A 19,616-nucleotide genomic window follows, 5' to 3' on the forward strand; every position below is an offset into this window, starting at 1 on the left:
GGGACTTGTAAAAATCCATCATGTCAGGTTAACAAGCGGGCCATTAGCCTTAATTGTCCATGAGCTTACGCCTAGGCGTTATATAATGTGATAATGTGCTTCATGCGGGGATCAACTGGTAACTTGTTTCAGTCATGCCAATAACCGAATTCATGGCAGTTAATTCGCTCTTGTCTGGCATTTAATCCCAGAGTCAATGGCACTGTTAATGAAAATAAGGTCATACCAAAAACGTGAAACAGAGTTATGTACAGAACAATTATTATATTAGCACTTGCTTATTATTATTATTATTATTATTATTATTATTAGGGGAATGTAAATGTATTCCTCAGGAAGTAAAGCGAAAATAGCATTGAAATCCTAGATAATTTGTCTTAAAAAGTTAAAACCTGAACACAAGAGAGGGGAGTATATGTGTATATGCATGTATTTACACACACACACACACACACACACACACATATATATTATATATATATATATATATATATATATATATATATATATATATATATATATATATATATATATATATCTCAAACTGAGCTTCCATCACTTCTCTGGGAACCCCCAAAAGTCTTTGTACTCCGAGGACGGGCAAAAGCGTTTTTGTAAGCCCCGAGACACACAACCGTTAGAACGGCCCATCCTTAAATCATTCCGTTCTCTATTTCCTCGACTAGGCTTTGTCCGGGTGCTTGGACTTCACAATAAACGCTTTGTTAACGCTGTGGCATTTATGACTGCTTTCTCTCTTAAGTCTGTAACATTTCCAAGAATGCGCTCGTGCTCTTGATATGTGCGATGTTACTGTAACTTGAATGAAAGGTTTATCATTCATGAATTGGTTTATCTCTGACGTTTCTTGGGATTTCCAGGAATTACGATGGTTGAGGGGATGTTTGAGGTTAACAGTGCTTGAACTGGTTCTAGTAACTGAGGATGTTGACCCCTTTGAGGGTTATGGCTTTGAAATGTTTATTTTTTATGAAGAGTTACGAATTTGTTATAACTTATACAAAAGTAAATATACAGTTAAAGCTTGAAGAAGGTTTCTGTACGCTCAAATTCTGTCATGGCCGAACAATACTAATTTTAATGCTTCAAAACAAATAATTAGAAAAATATTCATCTCAATATTAACGGATTAACACCTCGGTTCAGGGTCGATTAAAGTAATTACCGACTTCCATCAAAATGTAATTAACTTTCACTAATTGTTAATTAAATAGACGACCATCTATCTCAATTTCACATCAATGAATCGCCGAAGTGATAACCAGAGCAGAGGCCTACTTCATGCAACTGAATTTTACGAAGCCATTTGATTTTGTACGATATTCTCATTATTACATAGAAATCAGGCTAATTGCTGGTTTTCAGTGAATTCTTTTCCTTTAATACTCTTCTGGGCACCTTCTGACACCAGAATACGAAATCAATTTATAGTATACATTAAAAACTCGAATTTGAGAATTCTTTTGCTTTTCAAACATACTCTTCAGAGCTAAAATTACTGAAGGAATCATTTTGAGTCTTATAACTCAATAGCCTGAATGCGATACAAAATCACTTCATTTTGAACTTTTATTATTATTAGTGTTATTATTATTATTATTATTATTATTATTATTATTATTATTATTATTATTATTATTATTATTATTAAAACCTTTTCTTGTCAGCAACTCAGCCCTTGCCCTTGCTGAATAGGTGCGTTGTGATAGGTAAGTACAAGATCTAGGGTAAGTAGACTAGCATGAAATACCTACTTTCGTATTTAAATTACTTGGTATTACAGTTTCATACACTTTCTTGCTATTTTCCTTAACCATAAAACTAAATCTTCTTTCTCATCTCTCCTCTTACCCCTTTCTTAAATTTCAATGGCTTTCTTTTCTTTTCATTTTTCATTAGGAATGACACGGCATAATTCTTAGAGTTCATTAGTCTTTCCAGCCTAAAGAACCCCTTTTTCTGTTACACAGTAACTTCATTATGCAATGGCTTCCTAGCAATACCTGAGAAGTCAATTAGGTCCCATTTTTACTTTACAGAATTCAACAAATTACTCCTTCCCCTCTACTAGTCCCGTCTTCTGTAATTAATCGCATCCTATTTTCACGTTAATTCTGTTCTGTTTTCTTTAAAATGCCGTTGGTTGGGAAAAAATGTATGTCCTTTTATTGATCTCCAATTATAATTTTAAATAAACGAAGACAATTACACTAATCATTTTTAAACACAAGGATCTTGCCATTTCATTCCTCCCATACTTAATTACCCACGTCTCTCTCTCTCTCTCTCTCTCTCTCTCTCTCTCTCTCTCTCTCTCTCTCTCTCTCTCTCTCAATTCACCAGGTAACAAGAGATAAACGCCTTTGCGAATATGGAGAATCCTGACAGGATACATAAAGTACAGTACAGGAAAAATGAAGTTCCACGAGGGACCCCTCTCCACTTCAGTTATCAAAACAACATCCGCCCTAAGAGGAATCTCCTTACCATCTTCTTTTAAACCGAACGAGATGTCAAAGGCTACTCATTCAAGATTATTTACGGGTAAAACCGCAGGTCGCTCACATCCCTCTCAGACCTAGATAATATCACGACCGGGGGATATCGTTCCGAAGCATGCAACAGGTAGGGGAAAATAATGACTTGTAATTTTAAGACAGAGTAATGTAAGTGTAATTGCCTGCAGCGACAAGAAATGGCCAATCATCAGCACACAAGGGGACCTGTCTCCTTGTTAGTGGTGGAATCAGGAAAACTAAAGCAATCTTCCTTTGTGATGTCTGAGGGAGTAAATGGTGGCTAAAGTTGCAACAATAAGTTACCAGAAGCAGTGACTGAAGATCATCTCTCTCTCTCTCTCTCTCTCTCTCTCTCTCTCTCTCTCTCTCTCTCTCTCTCTCGTGTAAAGAATCATATTCCATTATTCGGAATAATAATCATTACTGGTATATAAATTACTAGAAATGTTTTGATAGCATTATATACTTTTATTGTTAAATAATATATTTTGATTTCTATAAAACTTGAGAAATTTGAATTTTGTGGTGAAATAATAGAATAGATTCTTATGAGCCAAGTTTGTGCATTTTAGCAAGAGTTCTTTGTCAAGGCAAATAAAAGACTGTTAATTGATTAACTTTCAATTTCGATATCATGTCCTAATGAATTGTTTTGTTTGACAGAACTGCCAAATCATTTTATAAATTCAAAAATATTTAAGGATGAGCTTCACATAAGAATATACATTTCATCATATACCACATGTGCCAGATAACAAGCAAAACAAACGATTTGAGGTTGTAATTTACTCAGCCAAATAACAATTAATTTTATTCAATTCACTTAAAAATAAATACCGCTTGGAATATATGTATTACAGAACATAAACATACAAACATACATACATACACACAACACACACACACAACGGCAACAGACACAGTGATGTTTATTAAATATATAAATATATATATATATCATATCCTATATATTTATATATAAATATATAAATATATTATATATATATAAGTTGATATATATATAATTATCTCTTTCTATTTATGGTAGATTCATACAAAAAATCTATATAAAGACTTCAAATATATTTGATCATATCGCCAGTTAAATAAAAATAACTAATAAACTGAAAAAATGTCAAACACTAATTAATATGGTAACGTAACTCCCTCTCTCTCTCTCTCTACACATAAAAATCTCTCTCTCTCTCTTTGATCATTAAATCTCTCCCCTTCCATTTTCTGAAAGTTTAAAATAAAAAAGGTGGGGGAAAAAAAAAATAACATTAAAAATAAGACAAGTATGTAAAATAAAATAAGGTACCTTTTTTCGATAACGCGCAGACAAAGTGGCCATTTGTTTTAAAAAATTGAAGGAGACCCAATCAGCCGTTCGCTAACGACTGCTGGGGAAATCATCACCAAAATCCTCAGAGAATGGGCAAAGTGCAAAGTTCAGGTTGCCAACGGGATATGAACCCGTATTACGCGTAGGGAGAGCCGTGTCCTGGAGATGCCTATTAAACAATGCAACGGGAAGGTTTATGACTGACGTTGGATCAAATGATAATTAACTCTCAATCAAGAAGATTACCGGACCTTCTCTCTCTCTCTCTCAGCAAATACACAAAATCTCTATCTCTCTCTCTGGCCTTGAATCTGTTTTTACTTAAATTCACAAGCTAGCATTTATATTCTCTCCCTTATTTTTCTTTAAAATTTTGCAGGGGTCAAAAGTCATTCCTGACAATGACAAAGGGAGTATTACTGATAATATTAAGGAATATACGCTAAAAATTTTTGTTATAATTTCATTTTTTTCCTTCTGGCAGATATCATGGAATATTATAATGTTTCCGCGTGTGTTTCAGTGCTTTTGTTTTAATTTTCAATCATAAAAAGCACTGGATTATACAATTAGATATTCACACATGCAACAACAAATATATATATATATTAAAATATATAACAATATATATATATATTCCATATATATATATATATATACTGTATACATATATATACTATATATATACAATATATATTTATATATATATATATATATATATTTATATATATATATATCATATAAATAAGTAAATATATATCATACAAATCAATGACATGGTACTAAAAGTGTCTTTGTTCCCTGGATTCTATATCAAAATCATATTTCAAAAGTTTTTTTTCCCACACCTCTCAATACGATGAAACCAGGAAGTTAGAGACAAAACTGGTGATCTCTAATTTCGTTTTTCTGTTTCCAAAGCATCTTAGCCTGGCTTCCATTGTACAAGAGGTTATGATGTCATTAATTCCTTAATGAGAACGTAATCATTGTACGTCCATCGGTCAATAAAGCCCTTGATAAATCAACAATGATTTAGAACACGGAATTAATGCCTAACATGAAGAAGTTTTAATTTGAAAGTCATAATACCAACTTTTTTGATGATGTGGTACATGTGATGATGGTTGAATTTATAACACAATATTATTTTAAGAACCAATTTTCTACTAAAGAGGATAGGCTGTTTTAAAAGGAAAATGTCAGTTGATGCTAAGATTGGATGAGGCACTCATGAAATGAGGTAAATATATTTTATTAATTTTTGTCTTTCCGTGTAAACATTTTGCTTTCTACGAAGATTTTTCAAATATTAAACAGATTTCTTTCTGATTCCGGAATCTCACTCCAGAAAAAGAATGGTGGAAATTTAATGAGAAGAGTTGTCCTACATTTCAAAACTTAGATTCTTACAGAAGAAATTAAAAGAACAAGACGAAATATAAAAAAAATACAGTAATTAGTGATTGCTAAGCATTTTAAAACTCTTCATAAAGAAGTGAATTTTGCTGTTAAAGTTCTTTGAGGGGAAAAAATTGTTTAATATGTTTAATAAAATATCTCAGTCTTGTATACATAATATCTAAACAAACAGCAAGATGTTTTGAAAGAGAAAGTTATTAAAAAAATTAATCACCTTCTCCACTAACACTTCCAGGACACCTGAGTAAATAAAAGCTGTTGTTAAATAAAATGTACTACGGTCATTCCGATATCAAAACAGAACTTTATTTAGGTCAACTACATAAATAGAAATGTAATGACAAAACTCACCTACACGAAAACACCGAGTTTCGTCAATCTATTTTTCAAAATAATGTATTATGCTGGAAAAAATGTAATGACTTACAAATGATCTACGCAGAAACACAGTGAGTTTTGTCCAGTTTCGTTTCTGAAAATCATGCTTTTTTTCACTAGCCAAGTTTTAAAAAAATTAAGGTTTACGTATGATTTAATAAAACCATTGAGTTTTCTGAATTATCGTTATATTAACGCAACATTATTTTCAGGTAGTAATTAGGTAAATAAAAATGTAACTGCTGCTACGTGACCTGAACATCATAAAAAACATTTCGTTCACATTCGGAATACCATTAATCTGAAATGCTTCCAACCATCCAGGCCAAGACGTGTAACTTGCATGCTGCGTGTTAACTTTTAGAGAACTGCAGGAATAAGCAAACGCTGAGACTTACAAACAATCAAACTTAAGAAAAGTTTCTCGAAATGTAAATCATCAAAACAGTCTCTCCCGTTGTAGATACAAAATGAAGTGTTTCAAGTTTCAAGTATAAAAAATATATTGAGAATAAATTATCACCCATTAAACATGGGACATTTCTTCTCTTTCCCAAGAACTGATTCCCCGAACTCATAATCGTCAAAACTGAATCTTGGCTCTCTATGGCTCTAAAGCTCTCTCTCTTATCCCTCTCTAATTACTCTCAATAATTACAATGTACAGTACCGACGGAAACTATGCCTTGTCAAAAGAATTCATTACACAAAATACATAATTCCCATAATTTTGGCTAATTATCATAATTAGAGGATTTGTAAAAAAAAAAAAAAAAAAAATCCACCTCTTGTTTCCGTTCAATATTATTAATGTGAAATTAACGCATTTCATATCATCAAAGGATTATACCTTGACAATTATTCTCCATAATGAGGTGACACCAATGTATGGGTTTGAATAAATCTCACATCACCAATTTAAATGAATTTTTTTAAAGAAACACTCATTCAACAAATAGAAAAATCTAAGATTTTAATGTCATTATATAGTGAAAAAAAAATTTGGTAAGAAGGTGTCATAAGTTTATACTAAAACACTGAAATGAATAATGGAAGAAAAGGAAAAACTGTGGCTCAATGCTCAAATATTCAAAGATCTCATTAAGAGAACTCTCGTTAGGAAAGTAATGAGTGAATGTTGAATAAAATGAAAGTAAATTATCCATTTAAATAGCTGCATATATAACAGAAATAAACATATATATCCATATATATATATATATATAAGATTATGATAGTTGAAGGAATGTAAATGTAATACTGACTAAAAATATATAAATATATAAGGATATATGATATATACCCACAAAAATGATATATATATAATTCTATATATATTTAATATATATATACACATCTCGCATGTTTCAGATGTGTGTATGGACAAAGAACTCTCTCTCAATGTCTATTCAACTTCTCTCTATTCTTAGAATGGAAGTCTCTCTTCCACTTCATTTTTATTTTAATTCTCTATTAAATTATCACAAATAATAGCATCAAGTATGAAAAAGCTTATGATTATGACTACCAAATATTTGGATTCAATTTTGATAAAGATGCTCGTTGCATCAGTAAAGCGTGTTATTCACTTAAATATTTGATCTGCCAACTAATACTAAACTACGGCGAAATCAGTTGAATTAAAAAAAAAAAAGTTCCGCCATGGGGATAATTTCAACTACCACTGTACATCTGTTATTACACTAGCCCCTCGGGCATCAAACACTCCCTAATTGCATGTGATGCCTTTTTACTACTAAAGATGTTAGTACATTGAACATATAGATTTGAATCTTTACTACAAAATGGAAACTGCAGTATCTGCAAAAATACAACACTGAAAAAATGGTATATATTGTGGTTTTCCCCTGCCTTGCCTACTGATTTTGCAGGCAAATGGGACAGCACTGGAGAATGATCTGAAACTGCTGTAAAATTTTGGAAGGGCAGATTTCCATGTTAGAATATACAATGTTTCGTTGTGCACGAAACTAGCCCCCTCGAGGATCAAGACGTCCCAAAGGGAATTGAGTGATTTCTCCAGTTCCATGGTGCATTTCAGGGAAATCCCTGGTTTTATTACTTGCTGTATTATAAATAAAAATAACATTTACACAAAATTTGTCATACATCTCCTATAGAATGGGCATATGATATATATGCACCATTATATATATATAAAAACATCATTAGCTTTATACATGTCTCATTTCACTTCACACCACATATATATCAGAACATATCGATTTATTTCGGTTGCATATTTGCTGGTATATATATACATATTATATTTATACCATGAATAATAGCCCAATATATATATAAATATAAATAATCAGTTATAAATACCAGCCCACAGTTAAACCAGTTTCCTAATGGAAAAATAAAAACACATAAGAAGATCGTAGTAAGATTGTGAGACGTTGCTAAAATATTAGATGACCGCAGATAGAGCCCTCAATAGAATCGTCATGACTTTTATTTAGAAGAACAGAGCTTTGATCTGCCCCACGAAGAAACTTTATCCTTCATTTCTTTAGGTAGAGGATGTTTAAGTTTCCTCTTCGATATGAAACAAATATTATTGACAAAATGGTCATTCATGTTTAATAGTAGCCTCTTCCCCCAATATTTTTATATAAATAAAAGAATTTTTTTAAAAAAGCTTTTTACAGGGAATAAATTTTATTGGTCTTGATATTTTTTTAACTTCTCTGTTTTAAAAATCAGATCGTATAAATAGTTATAATTTTTCGCAATTATCATTTTATACACTTGGAAAAAAAAAATTCCTCAAAGAATAATAAGAAGAAAATACAAAATACTAAAATATTTTATTTTCATAAAATCATTTCATCTTCACAAACATTAACAAAAAATGACTTTTAATATTGAGTTCCCAATATGTTGGGAACATTGAAATTATTGAGAGTAGGAATATAAAAAACTTAAAATGCTTTTGCGTCGCGCAAGATTTGCATAAGCAATATCAGTCATAATTCCCATAAGTGAAAGATATGGTGAGTTTAATATTAAATGATTTTCATTTTGAACTAGTACTAGTGAATATATATAAGTCGTGTATATATATATATATATATATATATATATATATATATATATATATATATACATACATACAACATACATACATAATTATACATACATATATACATACACACATATGTATGAACATCATCAATAATTTTCAGGTGAAATAAATGAAGGCGTGAAATAAGTGGCATTTGCTCATTATTATTATTCTGTCATTTCCCTCCTCAGTTTTCTGTATTTATGATGAAAATCATTTATCATGACAAAAAAAACAAATTAGGAGAGGGGTAAAGAAAGAAATAAATTTCGTGAAAAAAAATCTGATAGTTTTTGTTGTCCATCATTGTGATATTCATTTTGTGCAGGTACATATATAAATAAATAAATAATTAAATAAATATAACACAAAACATTATAACCAGTATGGATTGTGGATAAAGTATTTTCTATATATATATATATCTGTAATATAATATATATATATCATATATAATATATATATATATATTCTATACATTAGATAGCAGTTAAAAATAGAAACATAGATGCCAATGGTTTATGAAATGATTCTGAAGTTTATAAATCCACCACCTGCATCCAGGTATCGGAGAATTTAATGTTGCATGACCTTATCTTTAGAAAAAAATCCAATGCTGAAATCCTCTTCTTTCCAAAATAAATGGATGTTTGAAGTTTACAATTCAACATCAGAATGCTTCATATTCAATCATTTTAATAATAAATATTCAAAAGTATAAAAAGTCAAACACCATCAAAAAGAACACTCTTCTGTAAAAACTGGTAATGCAATTACATTCGTGTATTAAAAATTGACCAGTAGACTCTATAAATACATACACACATGCATTCTATCATATATATATAGGATGTATATATATGGGAGATATATAACATAATTATATATTATATATATTCAATATTCACAACATATATATATTTGTGTTGTACATATATATATACATAATATATATATATATATATATATATATATATATATCATATATATGCATATACAAACATTAGTGTGTATACCTATATTATATATATATATGATACTATAATATATATATATATATATATTTATAAATATATATATTTTTTGTGTGTGAACTTGAGTGTGTATTTAATATTATTTAATAATATTTCAAATATATAACTCCAGGTTGTCGTCAGGATATTGCTTTATATATAAACCTTTTTACTTGGCAATTTTAATGCACTATAAGAAGGGATAAGAAAAGAAAAATATAGAATATGATATATTATATATACTATATATATATTGACTTGCTTCTGTATATATATATATACATATATATATATATATGAATGTTTATGTGCATATATGTAATATACACATATTATATATATATACATATATATATATATATATATATATATATATATATATATATATATATATATATATATATATATATATATATATATATATATATATATATATATATATTTTTACAAATATTACTGCTGTTCGCCCTCGTAACTTTTGATTGTAAAAATATCAGCCTGACTGAGACCAGGAAAAGACGTTGTCTATATAGGAGCGTCTTCAGTTCAAACCTTAACGTCCGTTGGAGAACGGGATAGGTAAGTTAGGCCTTTCACCCTATAGGAAAATTTCCTATCAGCCTTAAGAATAGGTGGTCCTAAGGTCCCTTTTTCCTTCCTACCTGTCTCTTGGCGAATGTTTTTTACAACAGAACGTGGACACCTGGGGTGACTGTTTTGACCTAGGCCAGTCAGGGAACTTCAGAGAGAAACTAACCAAGCTTTTCTGAGAGACGTCGTGAAGTTGGACCTCTTCCCCCTTTCTTTGTCTATTATTCTATTAGTGAAGTGAAGAAACAATTGCAAGAACTCCATCACGTCCGTTGTAATGCGCGCCAACGCTTGTCCTAAGGTAAAGTCTGTTTTTGTTCAAAACTTCGCCCATTCTTTTAATCCTCTTTTTCTGTATTTCAAAATTTTCTTTGTTTCCCCCTTCAGCCACCATTGAAGGTATATGTGTTTCACGAAGTCTAGATTAAGCCAAATTATTATACTGTTAGCTTCAACCCCATTATTCCAGTAAAATACCTAGGATTTAGGGTAAGCAAAATCAGGTTAAATCTCGATGCTTTTGTATGCCTCGCGTCGAATGTTTGGAAGAACCGTTGCATTTAAAATCAAATTCATCTCAAATATTCTTTGTTAAGGTTAATAACCCTTAACTGGCGACCTTTGGCTAATTAACGTCTGTCTTTGAGGTTAACTTTTGGCTTCAAGTGGCAGGTTACGTGTAATCTTGGTTTGCAGGGCCGTAAAAATTACGTAAATTGAATAATACATGATCAGCCAAGACTCTCACACGTAACATTGGCGACCTTGCGTAGAATCTAAAGTACATTTTAGAGAAAGAATCTGGAGAAAAGGGAAATTAAAATTACATTAATTCCAAAATAAAGTCAGATATTGAATTCCATTTCATTCTTCCAAACAAGGAACCAGGCATAATAATAAGCAGTAAAGAGAATAGTTATAATAACAAGTGTAGCGAGAATTAGCGTAGGTAAAGGGTGCGCCGAGAGCAGAGCAGTCATAATTTATAACGTTTAAGACAAATTTATGGGCATTTTACCGTGTTCGGATTAGTCCAAGTCGTTCAAGTAACGAATCAAAGGCCGAAAATCGCGGAGCCTGTTTCATGTACACAAAGTAATTTAGAAATCGCGTCGGCAATTCCGATCGTTATTGTTTGCATATAGCGGAATCATTCAAAACCGTGTCAGTGAAGTAGCAAACGAACTGAAATAGTAATTTTACAATAAAAGTACCGTTCAACAACGTAAATTTACGCAGGCAAGCTAGCATTTCTCTTTTCATTCTTTTGTTTAATGTCCGGGTGAGAATACGATAACAAAAGACACAAAGTTGTTTGGTAATTTTGTTTTCCATCCGTAACGTAAAAACACTATGCATGATTGGTATATTTAAAGTAAAATCTGGATACCTGCATTTGTTTCGTGCGTTGTTTTTAATTTGTTTGCTAAAAGAAAATACCCGCCATCTTGGATTCCTCCGCCACGTTCGCGCGTTGTTTTGAAATTGTTTGAACTGTTTGTGAGAGACCGGCCATTTTGGGGTTTCCTTCGCCGCCAGAGGTTGTTTTGAAATTTAGGCCTAACGGGACTTGGCCGCCATCTTAAAGACCTTGTTATTGTGACCTCGACTCTGCTCCCGCCACTCTTGGGGCATAATTTTTTTGCTTTTCATGTAAACCCACCTCCTAATATCTTAGCTAGACAAAAACCAAAAGATAATTTAGGCAGGGAAAGATAGGCCTTAGTTAGGAGTAATAATAACAAGTTCCTATACAAATACCTGCTATAAAATCATATAAAGAAAATTTAAAATTTTACGATAAACTTTTGTGACGTCAGCTCCCAGGAAAATTAAGATAATAAAGCCATCCCTAAGGAAGCCAAGACGACGCATCTATATGATTTATTAAGATCCATGCCATTGTGCATTTATAAAATCTTTGTTTACATGTTCTCAAGCAGCAAGAAATTCGCTGATTGAAAATCTCTCTCTCTCTCTCTCTCTCTCTCTCTCTCTCTCTCTCTCTCTCTCTCTCTCTCTCTCTCGTCATTCAAGTAAGCATTCCTAACCTAAGTGTACGTGACCCTCTTCAAAGAAAGAACGGCCGACACTAGGCTAATTAATTCGAATACAATAAACCAAATAAAAGAAACACCTCTGTCCCACAATAGATGAGGACAAGTTAAAAGTAATTACAATACAGTGATAAACTGTCGGTCACACAGTGAGGCCTGCTATCCAGACCAAAGCAAACAGTAGTTTTCACCCTCTGAAAAAAAGAAGGGGCCAGCACTGGGCCGGTACTGGGACCAGCCACTCACGAGGATCTTTAAAGAAAAAAAAAAAAAAAAAAAAAATTCACTTTATTCCACAGTGCCAATAATTTGCAGCACTGTCATCACTGGAATAGCTTACTATCTCTCTCTCTCTCTCTCTTCTTTTACCTTCCCTTTCTCTCTCATTCGATTGTTGCACTCTGCAGGGGTGTAGAGTGCCTTTCCTCCCATATAGCCTAGTTGGACTCCAGTAGAGGGTCCCTAGGAACACATTGGCACCATAAGTGCCACCAAGCAACATCAGAAAAATAAATAAAACAAAAACAAAGGGAACACAGAAGAGAAGTTCTTCTGGGACCTAACCTGCACCAGTGCCTAGGGATACTGAGTGCCACCAGTGTGACCTGTACACGGCACACCCAAACTACAGTGCCACCTTTTGAAAGGGTGCCACGTCATTGAAGAGACACTTCCTCGCTGCCCAAGTACGCCCGTCGACCCGGTTAGACGCCCTTCCCACCAGAACCATGGCAGCAGAGCATTATAAAACTTTCCTGGGGCTGGGGACGGCGGCAGGTCTCACCGCTCGGAACTTACTACCTGGGTTAAGGAGCAAGTGGACGACTTGGCCAAGCGGGAGAAGAAAAGACTCGAGCAGAGACTCGAAGCAGAGGAGGAGTATGAAGCCGAGCAAAGGCAATATGAAGAGCAAAGGCAATATGAAGGAAAGAAGAAGACAGCATGAGTTAGCCTGCAAGGAAACTGAGTTAGCCCTAAAGGAGAAGGAGCTCGAGCTGGAAAGAGCGAAAATGGAGAATGCCGAAGCTATGGCTGACATCAAGCCTCCAGTCCTACACCTGCTGCATCAAACGCTCCAATTTCGAGCATCAATTCCCTAGTCCCCAAGTGGACTGAGGACGAGCCAGAAGCATGGCTGGAGGAGATCGAGGCTCTTTTCGATAACTACAGCACCACGGAGACGGAGAGAGCCTTAATACTAGCCAAGCATATGGAGGAAAAGCCAGGCAGCGCTTCGCTCACTGGAGAAGAGCCAGAGAGGCAACATGGCGGAAGTTCGTAGAGTCATTACAAAGGCCTACGAGATAACCCCAGAAAAATGGAGACAACGGTTCGAGGTCTTGCCAAGGAAGTCGGCTGGTCTTGGACAGAATGGGCATGTCACAAAACCCAGTCCGACGCGCTGGTTCGACTCCTTGGCCTGCACGACGTTTGAGGATCTTTTCAATCGGACCATGCTAGAAGACCTTTTCCAATGTGTGCCTGGGCCCCTTGCGGTATATCTTAACGATAAACAGCCCTCCACACTTATGGAAGCTTGTCGCATGGCTGATTCGTGGAAACCTTCAATCAGTCGCATAGCACCTCTCAGAAGCGAATCATCCCTCCGGCCTACCTCTCGAACTCCACTCGCCCGAAGAATGGACTGCCTAGCAAGACCATATGCAACTATTGCAAGAAGGGGGGCCACGCTGAAGCTGAGTGCCGATACAAACTCGGCACTAATAAGCAGCCTAACCCTACCAGCCAGAACTCCGCTCCCGATTCATCCGCTCAGCCCTCTCCTCCAACAGTTACTGCAGGCCACCGAGCCCATCCAAAAGGCCCGTGCAGATCCTGTGGGGCTGCTAGCCACTACAATGCTGGATCTCCAGCCTGTCCACATCATGTCCCCACCACCAAATTTGTCAACCTAATCAGCACTTCATTTTCTGCTGCTGGTCCGCACCGGATCCTTTACCCCGAGAGACTGGAAACCCAGTACATCTCGGTGGCCCCTCTTCAGAGCACTAGCCTGCCCGTGACCCTTCCGGTCACAGTAGACACTGCAGCAGATATTAGCCTGATCACTAGGGCCCAAGTGCCAGCCGGTGCCATGGTTGACGAAGAAACCGGTGGGAAATGAAGTGGATGAGGGCCACACCATCACCGTTCCTACGGTCCAACTCCAGGTTATGACGCCTTGGGGCACGATACCCCACCGCCTTGGCGTGGTAGGTGGAATTCGGCCCGAGTGGTCTTCTTGTTGGGTCGGGATCTTCTCTGCGGAAGCCCGTTACCAACGCCACTCCGCAGCCACGTTACCTCCTCCACGGAGGCCCCATGGTAACTCCCAACAATGACAAACCTCCACCTTCCACCCACCAAAGTGGTCCGCGGAAGGGGCGCCACCAAACTTATTTCAGGCCTAGCCCTCCCAATCGCGAAGGGCTGGCCCACCAAGAGGTCCTCCTCCGCGAAGAGATTCAGGAGGAGCAGTACCGCTGCAGGACGTGCAAGCGGGCAGACCACTCCACAAATTGGGAGGGCTGCCCAAACAAGCAACGCCCAGCGGACGCCCCGAACAAAACTCTAGGAGAGGCTACGATCTCCTGCTGGGGCAGGAATCTCTGCCGCAGCCAAACCCAAGTCGTCCGCGAGGTATTGCACCTCGGACCCCTTGTCAGGCATGCCTGACCTCAACTGCTGCCAGTGCCACTTGCGAGCACTGAGCAGTGCCAGACTCCGTCCGCCACGGATGTTGAGCTACCAGTGGAAAAGGCCCCCATGCGGGTCTAAATCATGAGGCGAATCCTCCTCCAGGAGATTTAGGATTCCCCATGCAGTTGATCATCGCGACTGGAGAGCCTCCAGCACCCGAAACTTCTTCTTTGCAAAATTCTTCTTTGACTCAGGATGAACCCTGGAGGATCGAAATGGTACCCCTTCCTTGGAAGACCAGGAACTGGCATCCTCGGATGCAGAAGTCGAGATCGCTCTCGCTCTGGTTGTCGCAGCAGCCGGAGTAGGGAGTCCTCCCGCAGCTTTTGCAGTTGCCCCTGACTTCGCGCCCGCTAGCCCTTCTGGCCTGTCCCCGGAGTCGGTGCTCTCATCACCTGCTGGGCCAGCTACTGATAGGCCTTGGAGGAACCTGAAGAAGAAGAAGAAGGGGCGGAAGAGAGCCCAGTAGTTGCCGAGCTATAAGCTCATCCTGGCACTAGTGCCCTCTCGGCACAGTGCCCTAACATCTAAGAGTGATCCTGGCCCCTTGCCCAGAGAAGGTAGCCAGTGTGATCTCTTCCTTTTATTTGTGCCTAGCCTAGGCCACCTTAAAGTACGGTACATCAATTTAGTAACCTTGTTCTTTCCACTTACCACCGAGCCGCAGTAATCATGTAAGTAGCCTAACTAATTTCAGTAATCTTAACTATTGTGAAACGAGCCACGATGCTCGTGACACGCATGGCCTAAGACCTCAGTGAGGCACCCATTTATCATATGAGGCAACCCTCATGAATTAACTAGTAAATTTTAATTGTATTAAACATAAACCATGTTGTAATTTAGTTAGAATATTAACTCTTATGTTGGTGCTACGGTCGGGTTAGGATAGGTTAGGCTAGGGAATATCATAGAATGTACCACTAGGCTAGGTCTAAAACACATCATGATTGTAGGAGGTAGCCTATAATAACCGTGAGCACCTTCCAGTACTATTAGAATTAGGTTAAAGTAGTGAAAATAGCTCATATCCTATCTAGGGTTAGGTAGTTCTGTAGCTAGGTAGGCTAACCTGGACTAATCTGCTCAGGGGAAGGAGAGTAACCTGCGAGAGGTGAACAGCTTGTTTAGTATAGACCTTCACGCCCGAAAAGGAGTGAAGGCCCTCTAAAGGGGGAGCTTTTACAAATATTACTGCTGTTCGCCCTCGTAACTTTTGATTGTAAAAATATCAGCCTGACTGAGACCGGGAAAAGACGTTGTCTATATAGGGCGTCTTCAGTTCAAACCTTAACGTCCGTTGGAGAACGGGATAGGTAAGTTAGGCCTTTCACCCTATAGGAAAATTTCCCTATCAGCCTTAAGAATAGGTGGTCCTAAGGTCCCTTTTTCCTTCCTACCTGTCTCTTGGCAATGTTTTTAACAAGAACGTGGACACCTGGGGTGACTGTTTTTTGACCTAGGCCAGTCAGGGAACTTCAGAGAGAAACTTTCATCTCGAGCAGACCACGTCTGGAAGGTGGCCTCTTCTCCCTTTCTTTGTCTATTATTTTTAGTGAATGGTGGAGCAATTGAAACACTACACAACTCCATCACGTCCGTTGTAATGTCGCGCCAACGCTTCGTCCTTAAAATAGAGTCTGTGTGCTGTTCGAAACTTCGTCCATTCTTTTAACATCTTTTTCTGTATTTCAAAATTTTCTTTGTTTCATTCTCAGCCACCATTAGGAAGTATCAATCGTCACGAAGTCTAGATTAAGCCAAATTATTATACTGTTAGCTTCAACCCTGTTATTCCAGTAAAATACCTAGGATTTAGGGTAAGCAAAATCAGGTTAAGTCTCGATGCTTTTGTATGCCTCGCGTCCAAATGTTTGGAAGAACCGTTAACGTTTAAAATCAAATTCATCTCAAATATTCTTGTTAAGGTTAATACCCTTAACTGGCGACCTTTGGCTAATTAACGACTGTCTTTGAGGTTAACTTTTGGCTTCAAGTGAGGTTACGTGTAATCTTGGTTTGCAGGGCCCGTAAAAATTACATAAATTGAATAATACATGATCAGCCAAGACCTCTCACACGTAACAATATATATATATATATATATATATATATATATATATATATATATATATATATATATATATATATATATATATATATATATATATATATATATATATATATATATATATATATATATATATATTATATATAAATACCGATATATATATATATATATATATATATATATATATATATATATATATATATACGGATATATATATATATATATATTTATATATATATCATATTATATATGTATACATATGGTAATGTCGTTGTTACCCTATATCAATCCCTTCTACCTGTGGAATGGGTGAAATAGTTCCAACCTGATATTTTTCATTTGAAGACAATCTCCCTTCGGCTCTGTTTACTATGGAAATAAAATCGAGAATAATAAATTCTTGTATACTGAATTAACATATGCTTATGTGGCACAAAGATGTTCCAAATTCTACTCATATCTATTCTCCATATCAGGTTTACGCTGAATCATCATTTTTCCCATTTCAATGTATTCCTGCACCTACGAGTTCACGAATGGAAAGAATTTTAAACGTCAGCGTCTATTGCATAATGTAACGCAGAATTGAACTTGCATTAATGTGTGTTCAAATATCTGAATCCCTTTCTTGTAACCATACTCAGAAATATGCACATATTTCTTAGAAAGGCAACGTGGGATAACATTCTACTGGAATTTACATAGGAAGGCAAGGAGTACATAAAGGACCTAAATTTCAATGTGGTTACGAAAAAAGAATAAAGATAGTGAACAATTAATTTGTTCGAACTGATTGTTGAGACTTTTCACAAAACATTCACACACATTTTATATGGGATTACCAGTCACAACCACACAAAAATACACATATACAAACATATATATATATATATATATATATATATATATATATATATATATATATATATATATATATATATATATATATATATATATATATATATATATATATATATCATAGTCAAGAGGTAAACCTCATCCTCCAAGTACAAATGTAATGTAACTTGCAAATAAGAAAAATTTAACTTTTCTTGAAATCAGGCTCATTTATTGCTTTTATCTTAAAAGTTAGTTGTTGGTGGACATTCGCTCCTAAGTCATCTCTCCTCACCACTACCCCATGTGAGAAACCCTTTAATTCTTCCTTACCCTAGTGACTGCCAAAGTCCTTGATTTCAGGTGCTAAGTCATCTGGAGATCGCTAATTCCACCGAGGCAGTATACCCAAAAGAGAAGGTGCTCCCCCACTGGCGACTGACCAACATGATCGCCGCCATGTTGAACAACCTGGCAGGTGCCCCGCATGTGGACCATATAGAAAAGGGACTCCAGGCGGACAGCAGTAGCGACACCTGGAATGAACACCAGGGTAATCCTTACCATGGCATAAAAGAAGGAATGCCAACTCGCTCGCCCTCAGAATAGACTCAGACTCAGAGGAAGTCGGAACTATCCCAGGATACTTGGTCCTCTACTCTGCTACTTAAGCTGCCTCCTTGCAGTCCTGTGTGGCTGTCCTTGAGCCTACAGTGTCCATTTGTAGTGAAGCCCATTAACGCTACCCTCCACTGTCAGCCCCCCCAAGGATGAGGAAGCCGTCTCCCGAGGAAAGTAATGTACCGAGACCAAGGTTCTTAAGTCAGTCACGTGTCTATCAGCATTCTGCTATTATTTTCGTTTCCTCTCTGAGGCGATATACCCACAGTGATACCTGTATTACTTTAAATTGTGTTAACGTAACAATAACTTACAGTGAAGCGAGTTATTTGTTAATTGCTTGGAATTAGTCACCAGAATCAAGGCCCTTTTTAGGCACCTTCCATGCATGCCCTCGGTTCCTTAATTACGCTCCCAATACACCTACATAACCACGTGTATTCCAGTAACAGATAGGTGTTAACTGCTGTGGATCTGAGCATCATCTTGTGTGCGCAGTGGTATAACCCCTGCTTTCTGCCCCTCTGCAGTGCCCCTTTGAAGCGGGCCTTTTGAGTTATGTCAGGAAGAATACCCCAGTTGTTTGTCACTCCCTTGGAATGACAGGAATCGGTTTACCTGTCCAAATTTATGCTCATTTTCTTCTGATATGTAACTAATGTAAATATACTCATGTAAGTGAAACCCTAAGTGTTTACCTGAAAACTTCCCCCCCTCTGAAGCAGGCCTTCAGCCTACACCTTTGCATACGTTTACTGGACTCGGCCTAAGAGTCAAACATAATCAATTTTCAAGGTAAGTTAAGTTCCAGTTGCACTCGACCATAAACACATACACATGTATACACACACATATATATATATATATATATATATATATATATATATATATATAAATATATATGCTGATATACTATATATATATATATATATATATATATATATATATAT

This window comes from Macrobrachium rosenbergii, chromosome 7 (assembly GCF_040412425.1).
Source record: "Macrobrachium rosenbergii isolate ZJJX-2024 chromosome 7, ASM4041242v1, whole genome shotgun sequence".
Classification (NCBI taxonomy): domain Eukaryota; kingdom Metazoa; phylum Arthropoda; class Malacostraca; order Decapoda; family Palaemonidae; genus Macrobrachium; species Macrobrachium rosenbergii.